Raw genomic sequence first — 19,533 nt, 5'->3', positions numbered from 1 at the left:
TGTGACTGTGGGAGATATCGGAAGCACAGCACCTAGCTTGGGTAGCGTGGCCGAGCGGTCTAAGGCGCTAGATTTAGGCTCCAGTCTCATTTGAGGCGTGGGGTCAAATCCCACCGCTGCCATGTTTTGTTAAAGTAGACCAGTGTGCTTAGGAAGTCTTTTTTGTTCATTTGCTCTTTGTTAAAAACTAGTGTTCAATTGGTATTCTGTCGTCCTGGGAAACAAGACCCTTAGCAAGTCTCTAATCTCCTAAAGTGTTGCAAAAAGATACTTTAAGCCTACTTGAAGTAATTCTATATTACCAAGCTCTAACCCCAGTCAGCTTCTGCTGCAGGAAGAGCTTGGTTGGCCCGGTATAATGCCTAGTGGAATCAGTGTTATTTCTTCAAAGTCCCCTCACCCATTCAATCTTGCATTACACAGGGCCAGCTCTGCCCTTCCTGCTGGAGAAACCGGCAACTGTTGACTCTTCATTATGAATAGTGAAGTGAGGGACTCGAACCTGAAACGCTTCCTTTAGTGAGTAATCCCCCTTGGAGAGTTGTGCAGAAACGGCTTGACTCGGTAGCGTGGCCGAGTGGTCTAAGGCGCAGGATTAAGGCTCCAGTCTCTTCGGAGGCGTGGGTTCAAATCCCACTGCTGCCATGCTTTTTTCCTCTGTTTGTCATTTGTTCCAGAAATGCACTCAGCAACACAAGATTCCTTCCCGCAAACTAACCATATGCCCCTGAAGGCCACACGTGGAAAAGCAACACAAGGATTGATTTAGTCATATAAACAACGGTAAGAAAGACACACAAGACCTCCAAAAACATAAAAAGGTTAATTGACAGTTTCGAATGACTTACGCCTTTTGACTGCCAAAGGATTCAAACTCAGAACCCCCGGCACCTAATGCTTAGATATTTAACCTTTGAGCTATCGGCAGCACCTGCTGGTCAGGCAGGGCAAATCGCGGGAGCTAAGGGCCTGCATGGTCAAATTAAACAACTTTGGCAAATCAAGCATTTGATAGCAAAAGCCATCCTTTTCAGTGTGGTGTTTTTAATCTTGTTCACACTTTGGCACCATCTGGGCTCTGCTTGTGTGACTGTGGGAGATATCGGAAGCACAGCACCCAGCTTGGGTAGCGTGGCCGAGCGGTCTAAGGCGCTGGATTTAGGCTCCAGTCTCATTTGAGGCGTGGGTTCAAATCCCACCGCTGCCTTGTTTTGTTAAAGTAGACCAGTGTGCTTAGGAAGGCTTTTTTGTTCATTTGCTCTTTGTTAAAAACTAGTGTTCAATTGGTATTCTGTCGTCCTGGGAAACAAGACCCTTAGCAAGTCTCTAATCTCCTAAAGTGTTGCAGAAAGATACTTTAAGCCTACTTGAAGTAATTCTATATTACCAAGCTCTAACCCCAGTCAGCTTCTGCTGCAGGAAGAGCTTGGTTGGCCCGGTATAATGCCTAGTGGAATCAGTGTTATTTCTTCAAAGTCCCCTCACCCATTCAATCTTGCATTACACAGGGCCAGCTCTGCCCTTCCTGCTGGAGAAACCGGCAACTGTTGACTCTTCATTATGAATAGTGAAGTGAGGGACTCGAACCTGAAACGCTTCCTTTAGTGAGTAATCCCACTTGGAGAGTGGTGCAAAAACAGCATGACTTGGTAGCGTGGCCGAGCGTTCTAAGGCGCTGGATTAAGGCTCCAGTCTCTTCGGAGGCGTGGGTTCAAATCCCACCGCTGCCATGCTTTTTCCCTCTGTTTGTCATTTGTTCCCGAAATGCACTCAGCAACACAAGATTCCTTCCCGCAAACTAACCATATGCCCCTGAAGGCCACACGTGGAAAAGCAACACAAGGATTGATTTAGTCATATAAACAACAGTAAGAAAGACACACAAGACCTCCAAAAACATAAAAAGGTTAATTGACAGTTTCGAATGACTTACGCCGTTTGACTGCCAAAGGATTCAAACTCAGAACCCCCGGCACCTAATGCTTAGATATTAAACCTTTGAGCTATCGGCAGCACCTGCTGGTCAGGCAGGGCAAATCGCGGGAGCTAAGGGCCTGCATGGTCAAATTAAACAACTTTGGCAAATCAAGCATTTGATAGCAAAAGCCATCCTTTTCAGTGTGGTGTTTTTAATCTTGTTCACACTTTGGCACCATCTGGGCTCTGCTTGTGTGACTGTGGGAGATATCGGAAGCACAGCACCCATCTTGGGTAGCGTGGCCGAGCGGTCTAAGGCGCTGGCTTTAGGTTCCAGTCTCATTTGAGGCATGGGTTCAAATCCCACCGCTGTCATGTTTTGTTAAAGTAGACCAGTGTGCTTAGGAAGGCTTGTTTGTTCATTTGCTCTTTGTTAAAAACTAGTGTTCAATTGGTATTCAGTCGTCCTGGGAAACAAGACCCTTAGCAAGTCTCTAATCTCCTAAAGTGTTGCAGAAAGATACTTTAAGCCTACTTGAAGTAATTCTATATTACCAAGCTCTAACCCCAGTCAGCTTCTGCTGCAGGAAGAGCTTGGTTGGCCCGGTATAATGCCTAGTGGAATCAGTGTTATTTCTTCAAAGTCCCCTCACCCATTCAATCTTGCATTACACAGGGCCAGCTCTGCCCTTCCCGCTGGAGAAACCGGCAACTGTTGACTCTTCATTATGAATAGTGAAGTGAGGGACTCGAACCTGAAACGCTTCCTTTAGTGAGTAATCACCCTTGGAGAGTGGCACAGAAACAGCATGACTTGGTAGCGTGGCCGAGCGGTCTAAGGCGCTGGATTAAGGCTCCAGTCTCTTCGGAGGCGTGGGTTCAAATCCCACCGCTGCCATGCTTTTTCCCTCTGTTTGTCATTTGTTCCCGAAATGCACTCAGCAACACAAGATTCCTTCCCGCAAACTAACCATATGCCCCTGAAGGCCACACGTGGAAAAGCAACACAAGGATTGATTTAGTCATATAAACAACAGTAAGAAAGACACACAAGACCTCCAAAAACATAAAAAGGTTAATTGACAGTTTCGAATGACTTACGCCGTTTGACTGCCAAAGGATTCAAACTCAGAACCCCCGGCACCTAATGCTTAGATATTAAACCTTTGAGCTATTGGCAGCACCTGCTGGTCAGGCAGGGCAAATCGCGGGAGCTAAGGGCCTGCATGGTCAAATTAAACAACTTTGGCAAATCAAGCATTTGATAGCAAAAGCCATCCTTTTCAGTGTGGTGTTTTTAATCTTGTTCACACTTTGGCACCATCTGGGCTCTGCTTGTGTGACTGTGGGAGATATCGGAAGCACAGCACCCAGCTTGGGTAGCGTGGCCGAGCGGTCTAAGGCGCTGGATTTAGGCTCCAGTCTCATTTGAGGCGTGGGTTCAAATCCCACCACTGCCATGTTTTGTTAAAGTAGACCAGTGTGCTTAGGAAGGTTTGTTTGTTCATTTGCTCTTTGTTAAAAACTAGTGTTCAATTGGTATTCTGTCGTCCTGGGAAACAAGACCCTTAGCAAGTCTCTAATCTCCTAAAGTGTTGCAGAAAGATACTTTAAGCCTACTTGAAGTAATTCTATATTACCAAGCTCTAACCCCAGTCAGCTTCTGCTGCAGGAAGAGCTTGGTTGGCCCGGTATAATGCCTAGTGGAATCTGTTATTTCTTCAAAGTCCCCTCACCCATTCAATCTTGCATTACACAGGGCCAGCTCTGCCCTTCCTGCTGGAGAAACCGGCAACTGTTGACTCTTCATTATGAATAGTGAAGTGAGGGACTCGAACCTGAAACGCTTCCTTTAGTGAGTAATCCCCCTTGGAGGGTTGTGCAGAAACGGCTTGACTCGGTAGCGTGGCCGAGCGGTCTAAGGTGCTGGATTAAGGCTCCAGTCTCTTCGGAGGCGTGGGTTCAAATCCCACCGCTGCCATGCTTTTTCCCTCTGTTTGTCATTTGTTCCCGAAATGCACTCAGCAACACAAGATTCCTTCCCGCAAACTAACCATATGCCCCTGAAGGCCACACGTGGAAAAGCAACACAAGGATTGATTTAGTCATATAAACAACGGTAAGAAAGACACACAAGACCTCCAAAAACATAAAAAGGTTAATTGACAGTTTCGAATGACTTACGCCTTTTGACTGCCAAATGATTCAAACTCAGAACCCCCGGCACCTAATGCTTAGATATTTAACCTTTGAGCTATCGGCAGCACCTGCTGGTCAGGCAGGGCAAATCGCGGGAGCTAAGGGCCTGCATGGTCAAATTAAACAACTTTGGCAAATCAAGCATTTGATAGCAAAAGCCATCCTTTTCAGTGTGGTGTTTTTAATCTTGTTCACACTTTGGCACCATCTGGGCTCTGCTTGTGTGACTGTGGGAGATATCGGAAGCACAGCACCCAGCTTGGGTAGCGTGGCCGAGCGGTCTAAGGCGCTGGATTTAGGCTCCAGTCTCATTTGAGGCGTGGGTTCAAATCCCACCGCTGCCATGTTTTGTTAAAGTAGACCAGTGTGCTTAGGAAGGCTTTTTTGTTCATTTGCTCTTTGTTAAAAACTAGTGTTCAATTGGTATTCTGTCGTCCTGGGAAACAAGACCCTTAGCAAGTCTCTAATCTCCTAAAGTGTTGCAGAAAGATACTTTAAGCCTACTTGAAGTAATTCTATATTACCAAGCTCTAACCCCAGTCAGCTTCTGCTGCAGGAAGAGCTTGGTTGGCCCGGTATAATGCCTAGTGGAATCAGTGTTATTTCTTCAAAGTCCCCTCACCCATTCAATCTTGCATTACACAGGGCCAGCTCTGCCCTTCCTGCTGGAGAAACCGGCAACTGTTGACTCTTCATTATGAATAGTGAAGTGAGGGACTCGAACCTGAAACGCTTCCTTTAGTGAGTAATCCCCCTTGGAGAGTGGTGCAGAAACGGCATGACTTGGTAGCGTGGCCGAGCGGTCTAAGGCGCTGGATTAAGGCTCCAGTCTCTTCGGAGGAGTGGGTTCAAATCCCACTGCTGCCATGCTTTTTCCCTCTGTTTGTCATTTGTTCCCGAAATGCACTCAGCAACACAAGATTCCTTCCCGCAAACTAACCATATGCCCCTGAAGGCCACACGTGGAAAAGCAACACAAGGATTAAATTAGTCATATAAACAACGGTAAGAAAGACACACAAGACCTCCGAAAACATAAAAAGGTTAATTGACGGTTTCGAATGACTTACGCCGTTTGACTGCCAAAGGATTCAAACTCAGAACCCCCGGCACCTAATGTTTAGATATTAAACCTTTGAGCTATCGGCAGCACCTGCTGGTCAGGCAGGGCAAATCGCGGGAGCTAAGGGCCTGCATGGTCAAATTAAACAACTTTGGCAAATCAAGCATTTGATAGCAAAAGCCATCCTTTTCAGTGTGGTGTTTTTAATCTTGTTCACACTTTGGCACCATCTGGGCTCTGCTTGTGTGACTGTGGGAGATATCGGAAGCACAACACCTAGCTTGGGTAGCGTGGCCGAGCGGTCTAAGGCACTGGATTTAGGCTCCAGTCTCATTTGAGGCGTGGGTTCAAATCCCACCGCTGCCATGTTTTGTTAAAGTAGACCAGTGTGCTTAGGAAGGCTTTTTTGTTCATTTGCTCTTTGTTAAAAACTAGTGTTCAATTGGTATTCTGTCGTCCTGGGAAACAAGACCCTTAGCAAGTCTCTAATCTCCTAAAGTGTTGCAGAAAGATACTTTAAGCCTACTTGAAGTAATTCTATATTACCAAGCTCTAACCCCAGTCAGCTTCTGCTGCAGGAAGAGCTTGGTTGGCCCGGTATAATGCCTAGTGGAATCAGTGTTATTTCTTCAAAGTCCCCTCACCCATTCAATCTTGCATTACACAGGGCCAGCTCTGCCCTTCCTGCTGGAGAAACCGGCAACTGTTGACTCTTCATTATGAATAGTGAAGTGAGGGACTCGAACCTGAAACGCTTCCTTTAGTGAGTAATCCCACTTGGAGAGTGGTGCAAAAACAGCATGACTTGGTAGCGTGGCCGAGCGTTCTAAGGCGCTGGATTAAGGCTCCAGTCTCTTCGGAGGCGTGGGTTCAAATCCCACCGCTGCCATGCTTTTTCCCTCTGTTTGTCATTTGTTCCCGAAATGCACTCAGCAACACAAGATTCCTTCCCGCAAACTAACCATATGCCCCTGAAGGCCACACGTGGAAAAGCAACACAAGGATTGATTTAGTCATATAAACAACAGTAAGAAAGACACACAAGACCTCCAAAAACATAAAAAGGTTAATTGACAGTTTCGAATGACTTACGCCGTTTGACTGCCAAAGGATTCAAACTCAGAACCCCCGGCACCTAATGCTTAGATATTAAACCTTTGAGCTATCGGCAGCACCTGCTGGTCAGGCAGGGCAAATCGCGGGAGCTAAGGGCCTGCATGGTCAAATTAAACAACTTTGGCAAATCAAGCATTTGATAGCAAAAGCCATCCTTTTCAGTGTGGTGTTTTTAATCTTGTTCACACTTTGGCACCATCTGGGCTCTGCTTGTGTGACTGTGGGAGATATCGGAAGCACAGCACCCATCTTGGGTAGCGTGGCCGAGCGGTCTAAGGCGCTGGCTTTAGGTTCCAGTCTCATTTGAGGCATGGGTTCAAATCCCACCGCTGTCATGTTTTGTTAAAGTAGACCAGTGTGCTTAGGAAGGCTTGTTTGTTCATTTGCTCTTTGTTAAAAACTAGTGTTCAATTGGTATTCAGTCGTCCTGGGAAACAAGACCCTTAGCAAGTCTCTAATCTCCTAAAGTGTTGCAGAAAGATACTTTAAGCCTACTTGAAGTAATTCTATATTACCAAGCTCTAACCCCAGTCAGCTTCTGCTGCAGGAAGAGCTTGGTTGGCCCGGTATAATGCCTAGTGGAATCAGTGTTATTTCTTCAAAGTCCCCTCACCCATTCAATCTTGCATTACACAGGGCCAGCTCTGCCCTTCCCGCTGGAGAAACCGGCAACTGTTGACTCTTCATTATGAATAGTGAAGTGAGGGACTCGAACCTGAAACGCTTCCTTTAGTGAGTAATCACCCTTGGAGAGTGGCCCAGAAGCAGCATGACTTGGTAGCGTGGCCGAGCGGTCTAAGGCGCTGGATTAAGGCTCCAGTCTCTTCGGAGGTGTGGGTTCAAATCCCACCGCTGCCATGCTTTTTCCCTCTGTTTGTCATTTGTTCCCGAAATGCACTCAGCAACACAAGATTCCTTCCCGCAAACTAACCATATGCCCCTGAAGGCCACACGTGGAAAAGCAACACAAGGATTGATTTAGTCATATAAACAACAGTAAGAAAGACACACAAGACCTCCAAAAACATAAAAAGTTTAATTGACAGTTTCGAATGACTTACGCCGTTTGACTGCCAAAGGATTCAAACTCAGAACCCCCGGCACCTAATGCTTAGATATTAAACCTTTGAGCTATCGGCAGCACCTGCTGGTCAGGCAGGGCAAATCGCGGGAGCTAAGGGCCTGCATGGTCAAATTAAACAACTTTGGCAAATCAAGCATTTTATAGCAAAAGCCATCCTTTTCAGTGTGGTGTTTTTAATCTTGTTCACACTTTGGCACCATCTGGGCTCTGCTTGCGTGACTGTGGGAGATATCGGAAGCACAGCACCCAGCTTGGGTAGCGTGGCCGAGCGGTCTAAGGCGCTGGATTTAGGCTCCAGTCTCATTTGAGGCGTGGGTTCAAATCCCACCGCTGCCATGTTTTGTTAAAGTAGACCAGTGTGCTTAGGAAGGCTTTTTTGTTCATTTGCTCTTTGTTAAAAACTAGTGTTCAATTGGTATTCTGTCGTCCTGGGAAACAAGACCCTTAGCAAGTCTCTAATCTCCTAAAGTGTTGCAGAAAGATACTTTAAGCCTACTTGAAGTAATTCTATATTACCAAGCTCTAACCCCAGTCAGCTTCTGCTGCAGGAAGAGCTTGGTTGGCCCGGTATAATGCCTAGTGGAATCAGTGTTATTTCTTCAAAGTCCCCTCACCCATTCAATCTTGCATTACACAGGGCCAGCTCTGCCCTTCCTGCTGGAGAAACCGGCAACTGTTGACTCTTCATTATGAATAGTGAAGTGAGGGACTCGAACCTGAAACGCTTCCTTTAGTGAGTAATCCCCCTTGGAGAGTGGTGCAAAAACAGCATGACTTGGTAGCGTGGCCGAGCGGTCTAAGGCGCTGGATTAAGGCTCCAGTCTTTTCGGAGGCGTGGGTTCAAATCCCACCGCTGCCATGCTTTTTCCCTCTGTTTGTCATTTGTTCCCGAAATGCACTCAGCAACACAAGATTCCTTCCCGCAAACTAACCATATGCCCCTGAAGGCCACACGTGGAAAAGCAACACAAGGATTGATTTAGTCATATAAACAACAGTAAGAAAGACACACAAGACCTCCAAAAACATAAAAAGGTTAATTGACAGTTTCGAATGACTTACGCCGTTTGACTGCCAAAGGATTCAAACTCAGAACCCCCGGCACCTAATGCTTAGATATTAAACCTTTGAGCTATTGGCAGCACCTGCTGGTCAGGCAGGGCAAATCGCGGGAGCTAAGGGCCTGCATGGTCAAATTAAACAACTTTGGCAAATCAAGCATTTGATAGCAAAAGCCATCCTTTTCAGTGTGGTGTTTTTAATCTTGTTCACACTTTGGCACCATCTGGGCTCTGCTTGTGTGACTGTGGGAGATATCGGAAGCACAGCACCCTGCTTGGGTAGCGTGGCCGAGCGGTCTAAGGCGCTGGATTTAGGCTCCAGTCTCATTTGAGGCATGGGTTCAAATCACACCACTGCCATGTTTTGTTAAAGTAGACCAGTGTGCTTAGGAAGGTTTGTTTGTTCATTTGCTCTTTGTTAAAAACTAGTGTTCAATTGGTATTCTGTCGTCCTGGGAAACAAGACCCTTAGCAAGTCTCTAATCTCCTAAAGTGTTGCAGAAAGATACTTTAAGCCTACTTGAAGTAATTCTATATTACCAAGCTCTAACCCCAGTCAGCTTCTGCTGCAGGAAGAGCTTGGTTGGCCCGGTATAGTGCCTAGTGGAATCAGTGTTATTTCTTCAAAGTCCCCTCACCCATTCAATCTTGCATTACACAGGGCCAGCTCTGCCCTTCCTGCTGGAGAAACCGGCAACTGTTGACTCTTCATTATGAATAGTGAAGTGAGGGACTCGAACCTGAAACGCTTCCTTTAGTGAGTAATCCCCCTTGGAGAGTGGTGCAGAAACGGCATGACTTGGTAGCGTGGCCGAGCGGTCTAAGGCGCTGGATTAAGGCTCCAGTCTCTTTGGAGGAGTGGGTTCAAATCCCACTGCTGCCATGCTTTTTCCCTCTGTTTGTCATTTGTTCCCGAAATGCACTCAGCAACACAAGATTCCTTCCCGCAAACTAACCATATGCCCCTGAAGGCCACACGTGGAAAAGCAACACAAGGATTAAATTAGTCATATAAACAACGGTAAGAAAGACACACAAGACCTCCTAAAACATAAAAAGGTTAATTGACGGTTTCGAATGACTTACGCCGTTTGACTGCCAAAGGATTCAAACTCAGAACCCCCGGCACCTAATGTTTAGATATTAAACCTTTGAGCTATCGGCAGCACCTGCTGGTCAGGCAGGGCAAATCGCGTGAGCTAAGGGCCTGCATGGTCAAATTAAACAACTTTGGCAAATCAAGCATTTGATAGCAAAAGCCATCCTTTTCAGTGTGGTGTTTTTAATCTTGTTCACACTTTGGCACCATCTGGGCTCTGCTTGTGTGACTGTGGGAGATATCGGAAGCACAGCACCCAGCTTGGGTAGCGTGGCCGAGCGGTCTAAGGCGCTGGATTTAGGCTCCAGTCTCATTTGAGGCGTGGGTTCAAATCCCACCGCTGCCATGTTTTGTTAAAGTAGACCAGTGTGCTTAGGAAGGCTTTTTTGTTCATTTGCTCTTTGTTAAAAACTAGTGTTCAATTGGTATTCTGTCGTCCTGGGAAACAAGACCCTTAGCAAGTCTCTAATCTCCTAAAGTGTTGCAGAAAGATACTTTAAGCCTACTTGAAGTAATTCTATATTACCAAGCTCTAACCCCAGTCAGCTTCTGCTGCAGGAAGAGCTTGGTTGGCCCGGTATAATGCCTAGTGGAATCAGTGTTATTTCTTCAAAGTCCCCTCACCCATTCAATCTTGCATTACACAGGGCCAGCTCTGCCCTTCCTGCTGGAGAAACCGGCAACTGTTGACTCTTCATTATGAATAGTGAAGTGAGGGACTCGAACCTGAAACGCTTCCTTTAGTGAGTAATCCCACTTGGAGAGTGGTGCAGAAACAGCATGACTTGGTAGCGTGGCCGAGTGTTCTAAGGCGCTGGATTAAGGCTCCAGTCTCTTCGGAGGCGTGGGTTCAAATCCCACCGCTGCCATGCTTTTTCTCTCTGTTTGTCATTTGTTCCCGAAATGCACTCAGCAACACAAGATTCCTTCCCGCAAACTAACCATATGCCCCTGAAGGCCACACGTGGAAAAGCAACACAAGGATTGATTTAGTCATATAAACAACAGTAAGAAAGACACACAAGACCTCCAAAAACATAAAAAGGTTAATTGACAGTTTCGAATGACTTACGCCGTTTGACTGCCAAAGGATTCAAACTCAGAACCCCCGGCACCTAATGCTTAGATATTAAACCTTTGAGCTATCGGCAGCACCTGCTGGTCAGGCAGGGCAAATCGCGGGAGCTAAGGGCCTGCATGGTCAAATTAAACAACTTTGGCAAATCAAGCATTTGATAGCAAAAGCCATCCTTTTCAGTGTGGTGTTTTTAATCTTGTTCACACTTTGGCACCATCTGGGCTCTGCTTGTGTGACTGTGGGAGATATCGGAAGCACAGCACCCATCTTGGGTAGCGTGGCCGAGCGGTCTAAGGCGCTGGCTTTAGGTTCCAGTCTCATTTGAGGCATGGGTTCAAATCCCACCGCTGTCATGTTTTGTTAAAGTAGACCAGTGTGCTTAGGAAGGCTTGTTTGTTCATTTGCTCTTTGTTAAAAACTAGTGTTCAATTGGTATTCAGTCGTCCTGGGAAACAAGACCCTTAGCAAGTCTCTAATCTCCTAAAGTGTTGCAGAAAGATACTTTAAGCCTACTTGAAGTAATTCTATATTACCAAGCTCTAACCCCAGTCAGCTTCTGCTGCAGGAAGAGCTTGGTTGGCCCGGTATAATGCCTAGTGGAATCAGTGTTATTTCTTCAAAGTCCCCTCACCCATTCAATCTTGCATTACACAGGGCCAGCTCTGCCCTTCCCGCTGGAGAAACCGGCAACTGTTGACTCTTCATTATGAATAGTGAAGTGAGGGACTCGAACCTGAAACGCTTCCTTTAGTGAGTAATCACCCTTGGAGAGTGGCGCAGAAGCAGCATGACTTGGTAGCGTGGCCGAGCGGTCTAAGGCGCTGGATTAAGGCTTCAGTCTCTTCGGAGGCGTGGGTTCAAATCCCACCGCTGCCATGTTTTTTCCCTCTGTTTGTCATTTGTTCCCGAAATGCACTCAGCAACACAAGATTCCTTCCCGCAAACTAACCATATGCCCCTGAAGGCCACACGTGGAAAAGCAACACAAGGATTGATTTAGTCATATAAACAACAGTAAGAAAGACACACAAGACCTCCAAAAACATAAAAAGTTTAATTGACAGTTTCGAATGACTTACGCCGTTTGACTGCCAAAGGATTCAAACTCAGAACCCCCGGCACCTAATGCTTAGATATTAAACCTTTGAGCTATCGGCAGCACCTGCTGGTCAGGCAGGGCAAATCGCGGGAGCTAAGGGCCTGCATGGTCAAATTAAACAACTTTGGCAAATCAAGCATTTGATAGCAAAAGCCATCCTTTTCAGTGTGGTGTTTTTAATCTTGTTCACACTTTGGCACCATCTGGGCTCTGCTTGTGTGACTGTGGGAGATATCGGAAGCACAGCACCCAGCTTGGGTAGCGTGGCCGAGCGGTCTAAGGCGCTGGATTTAGGCTCCAGTCTCATTTGAGGCGTGGGTTCAAATCCCACCGCTGCCATGTTTTGTTAAAGTAGACCAGTGTGCTTAGGAAGGCTTTTTTGTTCATTTGCTCTTTGTTAAAAACTAGTGTTCAATTGGTATTCTGTCGTCCTGGGAAACAAGACCCTTAGCAAGTCTCTAATCTCCTAAAGTGTTGCAGAAAGATACTTTAAGCCTACTTGAAGTAATTCTATGTTACCAAGCTCTAACCCCAGTCAGCTTCTGCTGCAGGAAGAGCTTGGTTGGCCCGGTATAATGCCTAGTGGAATCAGTGTTATTTCTTCAAAGTCCCCTCACCCATTCAATCTTGCATTACACAGGGCCAGCTCTGCCCTTCCTGCTGGAGAAACCGGCAACTGTTGACTCTTCATTATGAATAGTGAAGTGAGGGACTCGAACCTGAAACGCTTCCTTTAGTGAGTAATCCCCCTTGGAGAGTGGTGCAGAGACAGCATGACTTGGTAGCGTGGCCGAGCGGTCTAAGGCGCTGGATTAAGGCTCCAGTCTCTTTGGAGGCGTGGGTTCAAATCCCACCGCTGCCATGCTTTTTCCCTCTGTTTGTCATTTGTTCCCGAAATGCACTCAGCAACACAAGATTCCTTCCCGCAAACTAACCATATGCCCCTGAAGGCCACACGTGGAAAAGCAACACAAGGATTAATTTAGTCATATAAACAACGGTAAGAAAGACACACAAGACCTCCGAAAACATAAAAAGGTTAATTGACGGTTTCGAATGACTTACGCCGTTTGACTGCCAAAGGATTCAAACTCAGAACCCCCGGCACTTAATGTTTAGATATTAAACCTTTGAGCTATCGGCAGCACCTGCTGGTCAGGCAGGGCAAATCGCGGGAGCTAAGGGCCTGCATGGTCAAATTAAACAACTTTGGCAAATCAAGCATTTGATAGCAAAAGCCATCCTTTTCAGTGTGGTGTTTTTAATCTTGTTCACACTTTGGCACCATCTGGGCTCTGCTTGTGTGACTGTGGGAGATATCGGAAGCACAGCACCCAGCTTGGGTAGCGTGGCCGAGCGGTCTAAGGCGCTAGATTTAGGCTCCAGTCTCATTTGAGGCGTGGGTTCAAATCCCACCGCTGCCATGTTTTGTTAAAGTAGACCAGTGTGCTTAGGAAGGCTTTTTTGTTCATTTGCTCTTTGTTAAAAACTAGTGTTCAATTGGTATTCTGTCGTCCTGGGAAACAAGACCCTTAGCAAGTCTCTAATCTCCTAAAGTGTTGCAGAAAGATACTTTAAGCCTACTTGAAGTAATTCTATATTACCAAGCTCTAACCCCAGTCAGCTTCTGCTGCAGGAAGAGCTTGGTTGGCCCGGTATAATGCCTAGTGGAATCAGTGTTATTTCTTCAAAGTCCCCTCACCCATTCAATCTTGCATTACACAGGGCCAGCTCTGCCCTTCCTGCTGGAGAAACCGGCAACTGTTGACTCTTCATTATGAATAGTGAAGTGAGGGACTCGAACCTGAAACGCTTCCTTTAGTGAGTAATCCCCCTTGGAGAGTGGTGCAGAAACGGCATGACTTGGTAGCGTGGCCGAGCGGTCTAAGGCGCTGGATTAAGGCTCCAGTCTCTTTGGAGGAGTGGGTTCAAATCCCACTGCTGCCATGCTTTTTCCCTCTGTTTGTCATTTGTTCCCGAAATGCACTCAGCAACACAAGATTCCTTCCCGCAAACTAACCATATGCCCCTGAAGGCCACACGTGGAAAAGCAACACAAGGATTAAATTAGTCATATAAACAACGGTAAGAAAGACACACAAGACCTCCGAAAACATAAAAAGGTTAATTGACGGTTTCGAATGACTTACGCCGTTTGACTGCCAAAGGATTCAAACTCAGAACCCCCGGCACCTAATGTTTAGATATTAAACCTTTGAGCTATCGGCAGCACCTGCTGGTCAGGCAGGGCAAATCGCGGGAGCTAAGGGCCTGCATGGTCAAATTAAACAACTTTGGCAAATCAAGCATTTGATAGCAAAAGCCATCCTTTTCAGTGTGGTGTTTTTAATCTTGTTCACACTTTGGCACCATCTGGGCTCTGCTTGTGTGACTGTGGGAGATAGCGGAAGCACAGCACCCAGCTTGGGTAGCGTGGCCGAGCGGTCTAAGGCGCTAGATTTAGGCTCCAGTCTCATTTGAGGCGTGGGTTCAAATCCCACCGCTGCCATGTTTTGTTAAAGTAGACCAGTGTGCTGAGGAAGGCTTTTTTGTTCATTTGCTCTTTGTTAAAAACTAGTGTTCAATTGGTATTCTGTCGTCCTGGGAAACAAGACCCTTAGCAAGTCTCTAATCTCCTAAAGTGTTGCAGAAAGATACTTTAAGCCTACTTGAAGTAATTCTATATTACCAAGCTCTAACCCCAGTCAGCTTCTGCTGCAGGAAGAGCTTGGTTGGCCCGGTATAATGCCTAGTGGAATCAGTGTTATTTCTTCAAAGTCCCCTCACCCATTCAATCTTGCATTACACAGGGCCAGCTCTGCCCTTCCTGCTGGAGAAACCGGCAACTGTTGACTCTTCATTATGAATAGTGAAGTGAGGGACTCGAACCTGAAACGCTTCCTTTAGTGAGTAATCCCCCTTGGAGAGTGGTGCAAAAACAGCATGACTTGGTAGCGTGGCCGAGCGGTCTAAGGCGCTGGATTAAGGCTCCAGTCTCTTCGGAGGCGTGGGTTCAAATCCCACCGCTGCCTTGCTTTTTCCCTCTGTTTGTCATTTGTTCCCGAAATGCACTCAGCAACACAAGATTCCTTCCCGCAAACTAACCATATGCCCCTGAAGGCCACACGTGGAAAAGCAACACAAGGATTGATTTAGTCATATAAACAACAGTAAGAAAGACACACAAGACCTCCAAAAACATAAAAAGGTTAATTGACAGTTTCGAATGACTTACGCCGTTTGACTGCCAAAGGATTCAAACTCAGAACCCCCGGCACCTAATGCTTAGATATTAAACCTTTGAGCTATCGGCAGCACCTGCTGGTCAGGCAGGGCAAATCGCGGGAGCTAAGGGCCTGCATGGTCAAATTAAACAACTTTGGCAAATCAAGCATTTGATAGCAAAAGCCATCCTTTTCAGTGTGGTGTTTTTAATCTTGTTCACACTTTGGCACCATCTGGGCTCTGCTTGTGTGACTGTGGGAGATATCGGAAGCACAGCACCCAGCTAGGGGAGCGTGGCCGAGCAGTCTAAGGCGCTGGATTTAGGCTCCAGTCTCATTTGAGGCGTGGGTTCAAATCCCACCACTGCCATGTTTTGTTAAAGTAGACCAGTGTGCTTAGGAAGGTTTGTTTGTTCATTTGCTCTTTGTTAAAAACTAGTGTTCAATTGGTATTCTGTCGTCCTGGGAAACAAGACCCTTAGCAAGTCCCTAATCTCCTAAAGTGTTGCAGAAAGATACTTTAAGCCTACTTGAAGTAATTCTATATTACCAAGCTCTAACCCCAGTCAGCTTCTGCTGCAGGAAGAGCTTGGTTGGCCCGGTATAATGCCTAGTGGAATCTGTTATTTCTTCAAAGTCCCCTCACCCATTCAATCTTGCATTACACAGGGCCAGCTCTGCCCTTCCTGCTGGAGAAACCGGCAACTGTTGACTCTTCATTATGAATAGTGAAGTGAGGGACTCGAACCTGAAACGCTTCCTTTAGTGAGTAATCCCCCTTGGAGAGTTGTGCAGAAACGGCTTGACTCGGTAGCGTGGCCGAGCGGTCTAAGGCGCTGGATTAAGGCTCCAGTCTCTTCGGAGGCGTGGGTTCAAATCCCACCGCTGCCATGCTTTTTCCCTCTGTTTGTCATTTGTTCCCGAAATGCACTCAGCAACACAAGATTCCTTCCCGCAAACTAACCATATGCCCCTGAAGGCCACACGTGGAAAAGCAACACAAGGATTGATTTAGTCATATAAACAACGGTAAGAAAGACACACAAGACCTCCAAAAACATAAAAAGGTTAATTGACAGTTTCGAATGACTTACGCCTTTTGACTGCCAAAGGATTCAAACTCAGAACCCCCGGCACCTAATGCTTAGATATTTAACCTTTGAGCTATCGGCAGCACCTGCTGGTCAGGCAGGGCAAATCGCGGGAGCTAAGGGCCTGCATGGTCAAATTAAACAACTTTGGCAAATCAAGCATTTGATAGCAAAAGCCATCCTTTTCAGTGTGGTGTTTTTAATCTTGTTCACACTTTGGCACCATCTGGGCTCTGCTTGTGTGACTGTGGGAGATATCGGAAGAACAGCACCCAGCTTAGGTAGCGTGGCCGAGCGGTCTAAGGCGCTGGATTTAGGCTCCAGTCTCATTTGAGGCGTGGGTTCAAATCCCACCGCTGCCAAGTTTTGTTAAAGTAGACCAGTGTGCTTAGGAAGGCTTTTTTGTTCATTTGCTCTTTGTTAAAAACTAGTGTTCAATTGGTATTCTGTCGTCCTGGGAAACAAGACCCTTAGCAAGTCTCTAATCTCCTAAAGTGTTGCAGAAAGATACTTTAAGCCTACTTGAAGTAATTCTATATTACCAAGCTCTAACCCCAGTCAGCTTCTGCTGCAGGAAGAGCTTGGTTGGCCCGGTATAATGCCTAGTGGAATCAGTGTTATTTCTTCAAAGTCCCCTCACCCATTCAATCTTGCATTACACAGGGCCAGCTCTGCCCTTCCTGCTGGAGAAACCGGCAACTGTTGACTCTTCATTATGAATAGTGAAGTGAGGGACTCGAACCTGAAACGCTTCCTTTAGTGAGTAATCCCCCTTGGAGAGTTGTGCAGAAACGGCTTGACTCGGTAGCGTGGCCGAGCGGTCTAAGGCGCTGGATTAAGGCTCCAGTCTCTTCGGAGGCGTGGGTTCAAATCCCACCGCTGCCATGCTTTTTCCCTCTGTTTGTCATTTGTTCCCGAAATGCACTCAGCAACACAAGATTCCTTCCCGCAAACTAACCATATGCCCCTGAAGGCCACACGTGGAAAAGCAACACAAGGATTGATTTAGTCATATAAACAACGGTAAGAAAGACACACAAGACCTCCAAAAACATAAAAAGGTTAATTGACAGTTTCGAATGACTTACGCCTTTTGACTGCCAAAGGATTCAAACTCAGAACCCCCGGCACCTAATGCTTAGATATTTAACCTTTGAGCTATCGGCAGCACCTGCTGGTCAGGCAGGGCAAATCGCGGGAGCTAAGGGCCTGCATGGTCAAATTAAACAACTTTGGCAAATCAAGCATTTGATAGCAAAAGCCATCCTTTTCAGTGTGGTGTTTTTAATCTTGTTCACACTTTGGCACCATCTGGGCTCTGCTTGTGTGACTGTGGGAGATATCGGAAGCACAGCACCCAACTTGGGTAGCGTGGCCGAGCGGTCTAAGGCGCTGGATTTAGGCTCCAGTCTCATTTGAGGCGTGGGTTCAAATCCCACCGCTGCCATGTTTTGTTAAAGTAGACCAGTGTGCTTAGGAAGGCTTTTTTGTTCATTTGCTCTTTGTTAAAAACTAGTGTTCAATTGGTATTCTGTCGTCCTGGGAAACAAGACCCTTAGCAAGTCTCTAATCTCCTAAAGTGTTGCAGAAAGATACTTTAAGCCTACTTGAAGTAATTCTATATTACCAAGCTCTAACCCCAGTCAGCTTCTGCTGCAGGAAGAGCTTGGTTGGCCCGGTATAATGCCTAGTGGAATCAGTGTTATTTCTTCAAAGTCCCCTCACCCATTCAATCTTGCATTACACAGGGCCAGCTCTGCCCTTCCTGCTGGAGAAACCGGCAACTGTTGACTCTTCATTATGAATAGTGAAGTGAGGGACTCGAACCTGAAACGCTTCCTTTAGTGAGTAATCCCCCTTGGAGAGTGGTGCAAAAACAGCATGACTTGGTAGCGTGGCCGAGCGGTCTAAGGCGCTGGATTAAGGCTCCAGTCTCTTCGGAGGCGTGGGTTCAAATCCCACCGCTGCCATGCTTTTTCCCTCTGTTTGTCATTTGTTCCCGAAATGCACTCAGCAACACAAGATTCCTTCCCGCAAACTAACCATATGCCCCTGAAGGCCACACGTGGAAAAGCAACACAAGGATTGATTTAGTCATATAAACAACGGTAAGAAAGACACACAAGACCTCCAAAAACATAAAAAGGTTAATTGACAGTTTCGAATGACTTACGCCTTTTGACTGCCAAAGGATTCAAACTCAGAACCCCCGGCACCTAATGCTTAGATATTTAACCTTTGAGCTATCGGCAGCACCTGCTGGTCAGGCAGGGCAAATCGCGGGAGCTAAGGGCCTGCATGGTCAAATTAAACAACTTTGGCAAATCAAGCATTTGATAGCAAAAGCCATCCTTTTCAGTGTGGTGTTTTTAATCTTGTTCACACTTTGGCACCATCTGGGCTCTGCTTGTGTGACTGTGGGAGATATCGGAAGCACAGCACCCAGCTTGGGTAGCGTGGCCGAGCGGTCTAAGGCGCTGGATTTAGGCTCCAGTCTCATTTGAGGCGTGGGTTCAAATCCCACCGCTGCCATGTTTTGTTAAAGTAGACCAGTGTGCTTAGGAAGGCTTTTTTGTTCATTTGCTCTTTGTTAAAAACTAGTGTTCAATTGGTATTCTGTCGTCCTGGGAAACAAGACCCTTAGCAAGTCTCTAATCTCCTAAAGTGTTGCAGAAAGATACTTTAAGCCTACTTGAAGTAATTCTATATTACCAAGCTCTAACCCCAGTCAGCTTCTGCTGCAGGAAGAGCTTGGTTGGCCCGGTATAATGCCTAGTGGAATCAGTGTTATTTCTTCAAAGTCCCCTCACCCATTCAATCTTGCATTACACAGGGCCAGCTCTGCCCTTCCTGCTGGAGAAACCGGCAACTGTTGACTCTTCATTATGAATAGTGAAGTGAGGGACTCGAACCTGAAACGCTTCCTTTAGTGAGTAATCCCCCTTGGAGAGTGGTGCAGAAACGGCATGACTTGGTAGCGTGGCCGAGCGGTCTAAGGTGCTGGATTAAGGCTCCAGTCTCTTCGGAGGAGTGGGTTCAAATCCCACTGCTGCCATGCTTTTTCCCTCTGTTTGTCATTTGTTCCCGAAATGCACTCAGCAACACAAGATTCCTTCCCGCAAACTAACCATATGCCCCTGAAGGCCACACGTGGAAAAGCAACACAAGGATTAAATTAGTCATATAAACAACGGTAAGAAAGACACATAAGACCTCCGAAAACATAAAAAGGTTAATTGACGGTTTCGAATGACTTACGCCGTTTGACTGCCAAAGGATTCAAACTCAGAACCCCCGGCACCTAATGTTTAGATATTAAACCTTTGAGCTATCGGCAGCACCTGCTGGTCAGGCAGGGCAAATCGCGAGAGCTAAGGGCCTGCATGGTCAAATTAAACAACTTTGGCAAATCAAGCATTTGATAGCAAAAGCCATCCTTTTCAGTGTGGTGTTTTTAATCTTGTTCACACTTTGGCACCATCTGGGCTCTGCTTGTGTGACT

General features: G+C 46.5%; 35 non-coding genes across 35 annotated transcripts; all 35 read left to right on the top strand.

The window, feature by feature from the left end:
* Positions 1-40: 40 nt before the first annotated feature.
* TRNAL-UAG (transfer RNA leucine (anticodon UAG)) lies at positions 41-122 on the top strand. The gene has a single exon. It is a non-coding gene; the product is annotated as a tRNA-Leu (tRNA).
* A 441-nt stretch (positions 123-563) lies between these two features.
* Positions 564-645, top strand: TRNAL-AAG (transfer RNA leucine (anticodon AAG)). The gene has a single exon. It is a non-coding gene; the product is annotated as a tRNA-Leu (tRNA).
* A 480-nt stretch (positions 646-1,125) lies between these two features.
* TRNAL-UAG (transfer RNA leucine (anticodon UAG)) lies at positions 1,126-1,207 on the top strand. The gene has a single exon. It is a non-coding gene; the product is annotated as a tRNA-Leu (tRNA).
* A 441-nt stretch (positions 1,208-1,648) lies between these two features.
* TRNAL-AAG (transfer RNA leucine (anticodon AAG)) lies at positions 1,649-1,730 on the top strand. Its single transcript has one exon. It is a non-coding gene; the product is annotated as a tRNA-Leu (tRNA).
* Positions 1,731-2,210: 480 nt separating this feature from the next.
* TRNAL-UAG (transfer RNA leucine (anticodon UAG)) lies at positions 2,211-2,292 on the top strand. The gene has a single exon. It is a non-coding gene; the product is annotated as a tRNA-Leu (tRNA).
* Positions 2,293-2,733: 441 nt separating this feature from the next.
* On the top strand, positions 2,734-2,815 carry TRNAL-AAG (transfer RNA leucine (anticodon AAG)). The gene has a single exon. It is a non-coding gene; the product is annotated as a tRNA-Leu (tRNA).
* Positions 2,816-3,295: 480 nt separating this feature from the next.
* Positions 3,296-3,377, top strand: TRNAL-UAG (transfer RNA leucine (anticodon UAG)). The gene has a single exon. It is a non-coding gene; the product is annotated as a tRNA-Leu (tRNA).
* A 439-nt stretch (positions 3,378-3,816) lies between these two features.
* TRNAL-AAG (transfer RNA leucine (anticodon AAG)) lies at positions 3,817-3,898 on the top strand. The gene has a single exon. It is a non-coding gene; the product is annotated as a tRNA-Leu (tRNA).
* Positions 3,899-4,378: 480 nt separating this feature from the next.
* Positions 4,379-4,460, top strand: TRNAL-UAG (transfer RNA leucine (anticodon UAG)). Its single transcript has one exon. It is a non-coding gene; the product is annotated as a tRNA-Leu (tRNA).
* Positions 4,461-4,901: 441 nt separating this feature from the next.
* On the top strand, positions 4,902-4,983 carry TRNAL-AAG (transfer RNA leucine (anticodon AAG)). Its single transcript has one exon. It is a non-coding gene; the product is annotated as a tRNA-Leu (tRNA).
* Positions 4,984-5,463: 480 nt separating this feature from the next.
* TRNAL-UAG (transfer RNA leucine (anticodon UAG)) lies at positions 5,464-5,545 on the top strand. Its single transcript has one exon. It is a non-coding gene; the product is annotated as a tRNA-Leu (tRNA).
* Positions 5,546-5,986: 441 nt separating this feature from the next.
* On the top strand, positions 5,987-6,068 carry TRNAL-AAG (transfer RNA leucine (anticodon AAG)). Its single transcript has one exon. It is a non-coding gene; the product is annotated as a tRNA-Leu (tRNA).
* A 480-nt stretch (positions 6,069-6,548) lies between these two features.
* TRNAL-UAG (transfer RNA leucine (anticodon UAG)) lies at positions 6,549-6,630 on the top strand. Its single transcript has one exon. It is a non-coding gene; the product is annotated as a tRNA-Leu (tRNA).
* Positions 6,631-7,071: 441 nt separating this feature from the next.
* TRNAL-AAG (transfer RNA leucine (anticodon AAG)) lies at positions 7,072-7,153 on the top strand. The gene has a single exon. It is a non-coding gene; the product is annotated as a tRNA-Leu (tRNA).
* Positions 7,154-7,633: 480 nt separating this feature from the next.
* On the top strand, positions 7,634-7,715 carry TRNAL-UAG (transfer RNA leucine (anticodon UAG)). Its single transcript has one exon. It is a non-coding gene; the product is annotated as a tRNA-Leu (tRNA).
* Positions 7,716-8,156: 441 nt separating this feature from the next.
* TRNAL-AAG (transfer RNA leucine (anticodon AAG)) lies at positions 8,157-8,238 on the top strand. The gene has a single exon. It is a non-coding gene; the product is annotated as a tRNA-Leu (tRNA).
* A 1,003-nt stretch (positions 8,239-9,241) lies between these two features.
* Positions 9,242-9,323, top strand: TRNAL-AAG (transfer RNA leucine (anticodon AAG)). The gene has a single exon. It is a non-coding gene; the product is annotated as a tRNA-Leu (tRNA).
* Positions 9,324-9,803: 480 nt separating this feature from the next.
* TRNAL-UAG (transfer RNA leucine (anticodon UAG)) lies at positions 9,804-9,885 on the top strand. The gene has a single exon. It is a non-coding gene; the product is annotated as a tRNA-Leu (tRNA).
* A 441-nt stretch (positions 9,886-10,326) lies between these two features.
* On the top strand, positions 10,327-10,408 carry TRNAL-AAG (transfer RNA leucine (anticodon AAG)). Its single transcript has one exon. It is a non-coding gene; the product is annotated as a tRNA-Leu (tRNA).
* A 480-nt stretch (positions 10,409-10,888) lies between these two features.
* On the top strand, positions 10,889-10,970 carry TRNAL-UAG (transfer RNA leucine (anticodon UAG)). Its single transcript has one exon. It is a non-coding gene; the product is annotated as a tRNA-Leu (tRNA).
* A 441-nt stretch (positions 10,971-11,411) lies between these two features.
* On the top strand, positions 11,412-11,493 carry TRNAL-AAG (transfer RNA leucine (anticodon AAG)). Its single transcript has one exon. It is a non-coding gene; the product is annotated as a tRNA-Leu (tRNA).
* Positions 11,494-11,973: 480 nt separating this feature from the next.
* TRNAL-UAG (transfer RNA leucine (anticodon UAG)) lies at positions 11,974-12,055 on the top strand. The gene has a single exon. It is a non-coding gene; the product is annotated as a tRNA-Leu (tRNA).
* Positions 12,056-12,496: 441 nt separating this feature from the next.
* TRNAL-AAG (transfer RNA leucine (anticodon AAG)) lies at positions 12,497-12,578 on the top strand. The gene has a single exon. It is a non-coding gene; the product is annotated as a tRNA-Leu (tRNA).
* Positions 12,579-13,058: 480 nt separating this feature from the next.
* TRNAL-UAG (transfer RNA leucine (anticodon UAG)) lies at positions 13,059-13,140 on the top strand. Its single transcript has one exon. It is a non-coding gene; the product is annotated as a tRNA-Leu (tRNA).
* A 441-nt stretch (positions 13,141-13,581) lies between these two features.
* Positions 13,582-13,663, top strand: TRNAL-AAG (transfer RNA leucine (anticodon AAG)). The gene has a single exon. It is a non-coding gene; the product is annotated as a tRNA-Leu (tRNA).
* Positions 13,664-14,143: 480 nt separating this feature from the next.
* On the top strand, positions 14,144-14,225 carry TRNAL-UAG (transfer RNA leucine (anticodon UAG)). Its single transcript has one exon. It is a non-coding gene; the product is annotated as a tRNA-Leu (tRNA).
* Positions 14,226-14,666: 441 nt separating this feature from the next.
* TRNAL-AAG (transfer RNA leucine (anticodon AAG)) lies at positions 14,667-14,748 on the top strand. Its single transcript has one exon. It is a non-coding gene; the product is annotated as a tRNA-Leu (tRNA).
* Positions 14,749-15,228: 480 nt separating this feature from the next.
* Positions 15,229-15,310, top strand: TRNAL-UAG (transfer RNA leucine (anticodon UAG)). The gene has a single exon. It is a non-coding gene; the product is annotated as a tRNA-Leu (tRNA).
* A 439-nt stretch (positions 15,311-15,749) lies between these two features.
* TRNAL-AAG (transfer RNA leucine (anticodon AAG)) lies at positions 15,750-15,831 on the top strand. Its single transcript has one exon. It is a non-coding gene; the product is annotated as a tRNA-Leu (tRNA).
* Positions 15,832-16,311: 480 nt separating this feature from the next.
* Positions 16,312-16,393, top strand: TRNAL-UAG (transfer RNA leucine (anticodon UAG)). The gene has a single exon. It is a non-coding gene; the product is annotated as a tRNA-Leu (tRNA).
* A 441-nt stretch (positions 16,394-16,834) lies between these two features.
* On the top strand, positions 16,835-16,916 carry TRNAL-AAG (transfer RNA leucine (anticodon AAG)). The gene has a single exon. It is a non-coding gene; the product is annotated as a tRNA-Leu (tRNA).
* Positions 16,917-17,396: 480 nt separating this feature from the next.
* On the top strand, positions 17,397-17,478 carry TRNAL-UAG (transfer RNA leucine (anticodon UAG)). Its single transcript has one exon. It is a non-coding gene; the product is annotated as a tRNA-Leu (tRNA).
* Positions 17,479-17,919: 441 nt separating this feature from the next.
* Positions 17,920-18,001, top strand: TRNAL-AAG (transfer RNA leucine (anticodon AAG)). Its single transcript has one exon. It is a non-coding gene; the product is annotated as a tRNA-Leu (tRNA).
* Positions 18,002-18,481: 480 nt separating this feature from the next.
* Positions 18,482-18,563, top strand: TRNAL-UAG (transfer RNA leucine (anticodon UAG)). Its single transcript has one exon. It is a non-coding gene; the product is annotated as a tRNA-Leu (tRNA).
* Positions 18,564-19,004: 441 nt separating this feature from the next.
* Positions 19,005-19,086, top strand: TRNAL-AAG (transfer RNA leucine (anticodon AAG)). The gene has a single exon. It is a non-coding gene; the product is annotated as a tRNA-Leu (tRNA).
* Positions 19,087-19,533: the final 447 nt, after the last annotated feature.

Source organism: Spea bombifrons, chromosome 4 (assembly GCF_027358695.1).
Source record: "Spea bombifrons isolate aSpeBom1 chromosome 4, aSpeBom1.2.pri, whole genome shotgun sequence".
NCBI classification, from domain to species: domain Eukaryota; kingdom Metazoa; phylum Chordata; class Amphibia; order Anura; family Pelobatidae; genus Spea; species Spea bombifrons.
The sequence above is the reverse complement of the archived record's forward strand: the minus strand, read 5'-3'. Positions and strand labels throughout refer to the sequence as shown.